Source organism: Mchenga conophoros, linkage group LG17, assembly GCF_057382185.1.
Source record: "Mchenga conophoros isolate Kocher_MC1m ecotype Shallow Benthic linkage group LG17, M_conophoros_male_GT1.1, whole genome shotgun sequence".
NCBI classification, from domain to species: Eukaryota; Metazoa; Chordata; class Actinopteri; order Cichliformes; family Cichlidae; genus Mchenga; species Mchenga conophoros.
The window spans coordinates 26,237,628-26,247,372 of NC_140542.1; the positions used below are offsets into that span (position 1 = coordinate 26,237,628).

At 42.0% G+C, this 9,745-nt stretch overlaps 1 pseudogene; it reads right to left on the reverse strand.

The window, feature by feature from the left end:
- Positions 1-1,124: 1,124 nt before the first annotated feature.
- On the reverse strand, positions 1,125-4,970 carry LOC146555570 (uncharacterized; annotated as a pseudogene).
- Between the last annotated feature and the right edge of the window lie 4,775 nt (positions 4,971-9,745).

Sequence of the window (9,745 nt, forward strand, 5' to 3'; positions counted from 1 at the left end):
TGAGATCAGTCGACGGGCTCGTCAGGGCGGGATCCAATGGCTGCCATCTTCTCTGCCTGTGAACGCACCTGACTGCCCCCCAAGTGGTACTCAAAATACTGTATCTCCCTCCGTCCAACTGCACACTTCTTCAGGTTGGCTGTGAGCCCCGCCTGCCTCAGGGTCTCAAGGACCACAGCCTCCCATTTGACAGATGTGATCACTGTGGATGATCACATCAAGGTAGTCTGCAGATTATGCAGCATGAGGACGCAGCACCTAATGTATGAGGCGATCTGTTAGCTGTTTGACAAGTACTCTTTCAAGCATTTTTGATAGGAAAGGAAAGAGATATTTAATTAACCAAGGCAGCTGGCTCTAGAGATGGCTATTTAAGTAAAGGTTTAACTACTGCCAGCTTGAAGGCTTGCAATAAATAGCCGATTATTAGAGATAGGTTGATTACATTTAAGAGTAAAGCATTAATTAATGGCAGGACATCTTTATAGAAAGTTTTTGTAGGAATGGGATCTAAAGAGTTATCTGCTTTAAAGTGAAAATGTTAGAATTATACTAGGGAGTCAAGTACTTCTGATTTGAGGCTTTCTTTTTCAGAGGCGCTACAGTATCCAGAGTTGTAAGCAGTGAAGAAGTAAAAATATTTACATCATAGTCACCATCAGGTAGCTGCTCTGCACTGTGCTGGCACAAGGCATTGAGGACGATATCAGTGGATGAATTATATTCTTAAACTTAGTTACAGCACTTTCAGAAACACATTTTCTGTGATCGAATCTATTTCCCACTTCTATGAAATCAATTATTGTAAATTTAAATGTTATTACAAAAAATCAGACAAGCGAGGTCCAAGTAGACAATAGATAACAAATAAAACAGTTTTTTGAGTTTTCCCAGCTAGGCTAGGGTGGACAAGTGTCAGGCTTTCAAATGTCTTTGATTGATTAACAAGCTGGAGTGGAAGATTGCTGATACACCCTCGCTTCTGACAATAACTCAGGAGTGTTGATCCATTTAAACTAACATAATCATCCTGCCCCCACCTAAGGGGATGGGCTTTTGAGAGAATAACAGGAGGAGAGAAGCTGAAGGCTACAACTCTGCTTCCTGGTCCCGACTCTGGATAGTCACATTTTGGGGGGTCTAATAAATTTGGCCAGATTTCTAGAAATGAGAGCTGCGTCATCCAAACTTGGATGGATGTCGTCTCTCCTAACAAGACCAGGTTCCCTCCTGAAAGTTACCCAATTATCTATAAAGTCCACGTCATTTTTTTGGACACCACTCAGACAGCAATTTAAGGAAAACATGCGGCTAAACATGTCACACCTGGTTCAGTTTTGGCAAAGTTACACACCGATTCAATATTGACCAACTCACGTAACCTGGTGTCATTACTGCCGACATGACTTATAGTTTTACTGAATTTATGTTTAACCTTAGCCAGCAGTTTTAAATTTCCCTTAGTGTCACCTGCTCCGGCTACTGGAAGATAATTGGTTATGGTTGCTGGTGTCTCTTGCTTCACATGTCTCAGAACAGAATCGCCAATTAACAGAGTTTGATTCCCGGTGGGTGTGTCCCCGAAAAGGGGAAAATGGGTTGACACATGAACAGGCTAGTGATGTACAGGAGCTTCTGTTTAAGACTATGCTTCCTCCTCACCGTACCCGGCCATCCTGTTTCCTTGGCTTTTTGGAACAATCTGCCTAGCTTTTGGTTTTTCAAGGGTGTGAAGCCAGGTCTCCAATTCAGCGATCCTGGATCATTTGGCTTGAAATAAACATACAGTATGTTTCAAAGGAACCAGTGATCACTGTTATATATACCTTAAAGCTCAGCACTTTATCTCATTTTTTAAAACTTTGCATAACATTCAGCCCTTTACAGATTATCTTACACCTCATCTTTAAGGTGTAATATATATATATATGAATGATACATTAAGTAGCTCAAATGTAAAATTAATGCAGGTTTTAAATATGAGGTGTAAAGATCTGTATTTGTCCTTGAGGCAAACAGAGCTGAAACACAGAGAAATAGTTTCTGCAAGTGCTCTGAAACTGGAGTCAGTTTAATTTTTTTATCTACTTTGGATTCTTGTTTTTTGTATTTTGAGTTTTGCATTCTTTTACCTTCAGCAGATATTTCCTATGTGGTTTCTTTATGTTTATATTCTCAGGCGGTTTTCATTTTAGTTCAGCTATCTGATTTTTGCTCATGTTTTCAATTTTAATTTTTGCATTTTTTGTTTCAGTTTTTCTTGCCTTCCCTGTGTTCTTTCATGGTAAATTTTTAGATGTGTATATTTCTCCAGATGTGACTCATTGCCCCTTAGCCCTCAATGTGTGTATATTTTATATTAACCCATCTTGCATTTGGCTCCATATTCCTCACACCATGACATACAGAGGACAGTCTGGATGCATAAATTATCCACATCCATTAACCAGTCATTTGGATCACCTCTGCGTCAGCTGATGGAGGAATCCAAACAGCGTGTCAATTCAGACTGATTTTCCTTGATGAGTAAAATGAAAGCATGAAAACAGCTAGCATTTCAATATCCAGGCCACAGAAATGTTCCTTCACAGTAGCATTATCAGTTTTACACCTCTATTCGGTCACAATCAGTGCAATCCCTCCACATTTCTTCTTATTGCTCAGATTAACATCAGTGTCCAACCAAAAAGTCCTTAAATCACAGTTATCAACACATGAACTCTTTAAAAATTAAATAATGTGAGCTGCTGTAATAGGCTGTCACATACACAGCGCCAGGGGAAAAAATAATAGATGGGATGCTTCTTCTTCCAGGAGTAAACAGGCTTAAAATAATGTATTTCCAAAGAAAATGACCATCTGACTCCTTTTGATACAACCAACAGTTAAACAAGACCAAACAGCACCCAGTCACTCAGAGTCGGCACACATCAAACACTGTCTACACATCTTAATACAAAATAAAAGGGTGACTTGTGCAGAAATTCACTTCTGGTTGAACAAAGTATTTTGCTGGACAGTTTAATATGGTGGTCTATGGTGTTGACTTACTTTTAGAGCTAGCCTAAAGTGGCCAGTGGCCACACATTAGCTTCTCCCAGCTGCACCTCTAAAAAGTACTGTTACTGTTTACAGCACTTAAGTTCTAAAATATTCCATTCATGTCCTATCTTATATCTTATCACACTGATAAGCACATCGCCGGGAGAAGAAAAGAGCATGAAAGAAGAATATGAAGAAGCAAGAGAAAACAAGCACTGTAGGAGGGAGACAGAGAGCGTGCAAAGGGGTCAAGCAAGGAATAAAAGGAAGTTCGAGCAGCACACATTCTGGACAAAGCAATATGGCTCCATTCAAGTGAGAAGCAGGTGAAAGGGCAAAGCCCTTCAACATTTCCTTGATAATGAATTGATGCTCGCACACTCTCAAAGCTTTTATTTCTCTTGCTCTTTGCGGCCAAAGTGACACACACACACTCACTGGCCTGGAAAACACCTAGTTCCTGATGCTTGACTAGAGAAAGCAGTAAAGTGCATTTCACTGCTTCCAAAAAGGTATTAGCGACAGGCGAGGCAAATAATGTGCATGAGGAAATGGGGAAACGGTAGGGTACGCAATCAGGAACAAGTGCACTGAAGCACGTTCGACCTCATTGGGTCTTTGTACTGTCAAGACCCTGCCCTATACGGGGTAATAGGATGCAGTACCTTTGCAACTCTGAATCTGAATTGAAATGTTTTACACTGGTTCTTTAACCTCCTAGGACCTGGCGTCCACATATGTGGACATCACATTTTGGGTTATTTAGACCAAAATACTCAATTTTGCTCTACAAGGGCCTGATATCTACTTACGAGGACATTATACTGCTGCTGTTCTATCGAAATTTTAAACAAATATCCTCATATGTGGCTCTTATTTTTCTTAGAAACAAAAATCAGGTAAAAAAAATTCTTTGTATTTACGTTCATCGGGTCCCAATATGCCCAAATATCAAAGAGAAATTAAAAATGCATGCCGTGGAAGAGCTCGGGTCTTAGGAGGTTAAATACCATAGAGTATATAACAGGTTATGGGAAATGTCACCAACATCTATCAAGTAAACTCAAAAACTGGCTCGTGACAAAGATACATGGAGTCAAGTATTTATTGAATGGCTTAATGATTATAACATTTAAAAAATAGGACAGGACATTCAATATGTCACATTTAAAAAGTCTTTGTACTAGTTGATCCAGAGATTTGTTACAGTCGCATTTAGTTTATTGTTTGAAGATGCAAGGTTGGGATTTTGGCTTCAGCAACTTGTTTTTTTGTTTTGTTTTGTTTTGTTTTGTTTTCAGCATGGGACAGGGAGTTATCTACTAATGCTTGGACCGACTAGCTAGCTTTGTTACCAAGGTGCATTCTAATTAAGGTACCTGTTTATTAGGTACACCTATTCGATTGCTTATTAATGCAAATATCTGACCAACCGTGGCAGCAGTTTCGTGCATTTAGGTATGAGACGTGCACTTAGGTATGACACATTTCAACGTGGCATGTTATTTTGTGCCAGGCAGGCTGATGTGAGTAGTTCAGAAATTGCTGATCTACTGAAGAAGAGCATCTCTGGATGTACAATAAATTGAACCCCAAAGCAGATGGGCTACAGACCACACTGGGTGGCACTCCAGTCACCCAAGAACAGGAAACTGAGTCAAAATGACACTGGCATGAGCTCACCAAGATTAGAAAAAACAAATACAAGACTGGAAAACTTTGCTTGGTCTGATGAGATGATTTCTGTGTGACAACTGGACATCGAGTATCATGCCTCGTATTAATGATTCAGACTGCTGCTGGTGGTGTAATGGTGTGGAGAATATTTTCTTGGCACAGTTGATCCCTTTTGCAGCAACTGAGCATTATTTAAACACCACAGCCTACTTGAGCATTGTTATGCCTGAGTATTCACTTACCATGTCCATCCCATTATGATCAAGGTGTACCCATTTTCTGATTGCTGCACCAGCAGGATAACACGCTATGTCACTGTACCCAAACAGACTCCATAGTCACCAGATCTCAATCCAATAGAGCACCTTTGAGATGTAGTTTGTATCATAAATCTTCAGCAACAGTGTGAAACTGTCATATCAATATGAAAAATTAATGCAGTTCTCAATACAAAACAGGGGTCCAATCCACTGCTGTTAAGGTGTGTCCAGTGAATGTATATTTGTGGACAGGCAAACCTTTTTCATCAGATCAATTCAGAATTTTGATTAAGAAACAATACAGAAAGGTATGAAATAGCTTAAATGGAGTCACTTTTGCATCACCTTCACAAATGCAGAAAAAAAGAAAGTGAGGCACTGATGTGATTTAGCTGTCAATTATTGGAGCCTTGAATGATCCTGATCAAACTTCAATCCATGCTCAGAAGTAATGCCTGTTTACAATAATGACACATTGCCAAGAAGCGCTTTTAGTCTCAAGTGCAACTTCACAGTACATCATAATCATCTCTTTGATCTTTGCCTACAGTAATATACCCACTTAACCCCCATCTACAGTCAGAGTGAGAAATGCGAAGAGGCAGTCCTCCGCTGCAGACTCTCTCTCTCAGCCCCAATACTTAATTTCAACTTCTTATTACTGCACTAAGCAGGGACATCAGAGCCCATCTATAAAGGAGGCTTTGAGAGCTTGTTTTGGCAGCGGTCCTAGTTATGAATGTCTCATTGGTATTCCTGCAGTTTGAAGTAAAAGTAAAAGCCATTCCCACAGAGAGCCAGACTCTGTTCCTTAGCACTGCCGACAAACGGCGAGGGAGCTCACCTCTATTAGCTACAGCCACAATTCCTTCATTTAAATTTTATTCTATTTTAAATCATCACCAGGTCAGGCAGGAAACTTGTCCCCTAGGGTGAGATTGTCGGACTCCACGGTTTCCTGCCTATGCATTTTCTGCTGATTTGTGTTTGTAAAGCTCTTAATGTTGTCACAGTGTGTTTTTAATCATGAGTCGTGTTTGTCCAGACCCAGTTCAATTATTCATGTTTGCTCAAGGAGCTCCTCTGCTGCAGTGACGCAGTGGATGTGAATTACACTCCAACAAACTAAGAAATAAAAACTAGTTGTCGTCATCAATCTCAGTTAGATATTCTGTGGAGAGATGTGTATTGTGTGTTGTAATATTTTATATCACTCAGAGTTCCATCTGTCAATGACAGGACCAGCACTCAAATTAATTAGATCAATAAAACAGATTTTAGAAGCTAGGGTTCATCCTCAGGGAGAAATCAGAGGGGAAAGCAGACCAACAGAAAGAATACATGCATGAATGTGATGGTAATTTGGGGTTTTAACAATTTCTTTGAACTTTACTTTTTCCGGGGTGGAATGATTGTACAGTATGCATCTTTAAATACGTTCTAAATGAATAACTGGGTGCATAAGTTTGAATTTATTTTGGATTTTCTCAGTTCCAGACAGGTTCTGTCATGATCCGGGTGAGGAGCTGGAAATTTCAACCAGGTCCCCCAAGTTTCTCTGGTCTCGGCCCCTGGGCAGGATTGCAACCTCTCCAGGAGCTCTGTGCACCTGGAGCAATCAGGCTGAGCGATTTAAACTCCACGTTTGCTGTCCAATTCAGGGGCTGCATTATTCAGAAGACCCGACCTTCATGGTCTACGTGGGCCGGTGCCTCCGAAGGATGCAGCCCCTGATTGGCACACAGCTGTTGACTCTCCTTTACCGCCAGTTCCTCAGCTACTTCAAGTTGGGAATCAGCTCCTATGGTTCAAGGTTCAAGGTTCTTTATTTGTCACATGCATAGTTATACAAGTATAACACACAGTGAAATGTAGCCTGACACGCTCCTCGACATGTGCAAAAATTGGGGGGGGTGTAGAGGAAGAACATTATATATATATATATATATATATATATATACACACTGGGTGAATGTGCAGTAGTAGCAGCAAGCAGGTGAATTCTGTACATTAATATGAATGGACATCTGACTATTTTACAGGATAGACAATATAAACATATTTAAAATTAAAGGAATTGAAATGTACATTGTGCCTTGGTTTAGTGTCTGGAAGAGAGTCCTGTCTCAGTCAATTATAGATGATGTGAGAGGGCGGGTGTGTGTGTTTAGGGCACGGATGGCTTGGGGATAGAAGCTCCTCTTGAGTCTTCCTGTCCTTGCCCGGATGATGCGGAACCTTCTACCAGATTGCAGAAGTTGGAACAGTTTGTTGCCTGGATGGGACGGGTCCTTCAGTATCTGCGCTGCTCTAGTCCGGCATCTCCTGGTGTAGGTGTCCTAAAGCGGGGGGAGAGCAATCCTGCAGCAGCGTTCTGCTGTACGGATCACTCTCTGGAGAGCTTTTTGGTCCTTCACACAGCTGTTCCCAAACCACGATGTCATGTTCTGTGTGAGGATGCTCTCCACAGCCCCTGTATAGAAAATCCTGAGGATCTTTGGAGAGACCCTGAACTTCCTCAGTTGTCGTAGGTGATACAGGCGCTGCCTAGCCTTTTTGGTCTGGACCTGAATGTGGGCAGCCCATGTCAGGTCTGAGGAGATGTGGACACCAAGATACTTGAAGGACTGCACCCTCTCCACTGGAGCTCCATTGATGATAATGGGCTTGTAGTCTCTGTGCTGACCCCTTCTGAAGTCCACCACCAGCTCCTTGGTCTTGCTGACATTCAGCTGGAGGTGGTTGTCCTGGCACCATGATGCCAGATTCTTCACTTCATCCATGTAGGCTGCCTCATCGTTGTTGGAGATGGCACCCAACACCACTGTGTCGTCAGCAAACTTCACAATGGTATTGGAGCCATGGGTGGCCACACAGTCTGAAGTGTAGAGGGAGTAGAGCAGTGGCGAGAGGACACATCCCTGAGGTGCTCCTGTGTTGATGGTGATGCTGTTGGAGAAGCACCTGCCCACCCTCACCACCTGAGTTCTGCCAGTGAGGAAGTCCAACACCCATGCACACAGACGGCTGTTAAGTCCCAGATCCCTCAGCTTTGTGAACAGTCTGCAGGGCACTATGGTGTTAAACGCTGAACTGTAATCAACAAACAGCATTCGCACATAGTTACCCTGTTTGTCCACATGGCTGAGAGTGGTGTGTAGGACGTGGGCGATGGCATCCTCTGTGGATCTGTTGGATCTGTAGGCGAACTGCAGCGGATCTGTAGTGTCTGGGATGGAGGAGGAGATGATGTTCTTCAGCAGCCTCTCAAACACCTTCATTACTACCGAGGTCAGTGCAACTGGCCAGTAATCGTTCAGGGATGAGGGTTTGCTGTTCTTGGGCACAGGGATGATGGTGGATCTTTTGAAGCATGCGGGGACCACAGACTATGCTCCATGTTCTTGCTACTAAGTGCGTTACTTATCTTGTTTTCCTGTGCCTTAGCTCTCCTGGACTCCTACGACAAAGCTTTGGCTTCAGCTTCTTGTCTTGAATAATAATCTCATTCTGGAAATCGCTCTGAGCCTCACCTGCCTGCCCTCCAGCCATCACACACTGTCAGATCCTGCAGAACTCAGGTTAGCCATGTCGCACCATTTAACTCACCCAGACACTCACTGCCTCTCCCTCAAAGCCTGTTTCACTCCAGCTACAAGAAAGCTAAACATCCAGATATACTCACCTCCTTCAAGTGCTCCTCTCTACTCCACCGTTCTAACACCGTTCTCCTCTCTCCTCAGTACAACCTTTAGACGTACCTGTTACGCTCCAGTCGCTCCTCCAATTCCCATTACCCTCTCTCGGCCCACAACCACGGCGCCACACCATAGTTACGTTCCATGTCGCTCTGTGCCCAGTACGGTTAAGTCCAGTTTCTGCATTGGAGTCCAGTTCTGGTACTGGCCTTCGGCTATTGTGACCATTCACAAGAATTCAAAAAGGCCTAAACGTACATACGCTCATTTAAATCTCTTAATGATTGTTGCACAATGGGAAAGTCCAGGAATCTCAGTGAAGATCAAAGAGTTGCAGGTTTAAAAAAGTTGGAAAAGTTTCTTGTACTATTTCTAAAGAATTCTGGATTCCAAGATCATCTGTTTAAACAATTGTCTAAAAGTTATTCAGATACGTCACCACTTTGCAAGGTCTGGAAGAAGACCCAAACTGTCATCCTTTTATAAGAGTTAGGATGTTCATAAACAATCTAGGAACCACCAAGGTTTAAGCAAGCAAAGAACTGGAAACTGCTAGAACATCAGTGTCACTGTTCACAGTTTAGCAAGTGTAGCATCATAGACTGAGAGGATACAGACCAAGAAAGAAGCCCCTGGTCCAAAAATCATCATCCTCATGTTGTTTATGCATTTTTCCATGTCCTGACGGCTTTTTCTCTTCACTGAGAGAAGTGCAGTTTTACCCAACCCAATATCACACTAAAACATACAGGTAAGAAGTCAGTAGTGAATAAAAACGTATGAAGTACATTCATTGTCAGAAACGATTAAGCTAAGCGGTTAATATGTATATACATGTAAATGTGTTAATAATGTCTGTTTAAACATTTTACCGTGATTATTTTCAAGTTGGCTTGAAATTAAAATCTCCCTCTGCTGTTATTGTAGCTTAAAGCAGCTTTTGAACGCATGTCTATTTCACGCTTTGGAGAGTCAAACCGTGAAATAGACACAGTGGATGTGTGTTTCCATTATTATTGAAAAGATCATAAAAGGACACAATCGTGTACATATTTAAATATACATGTT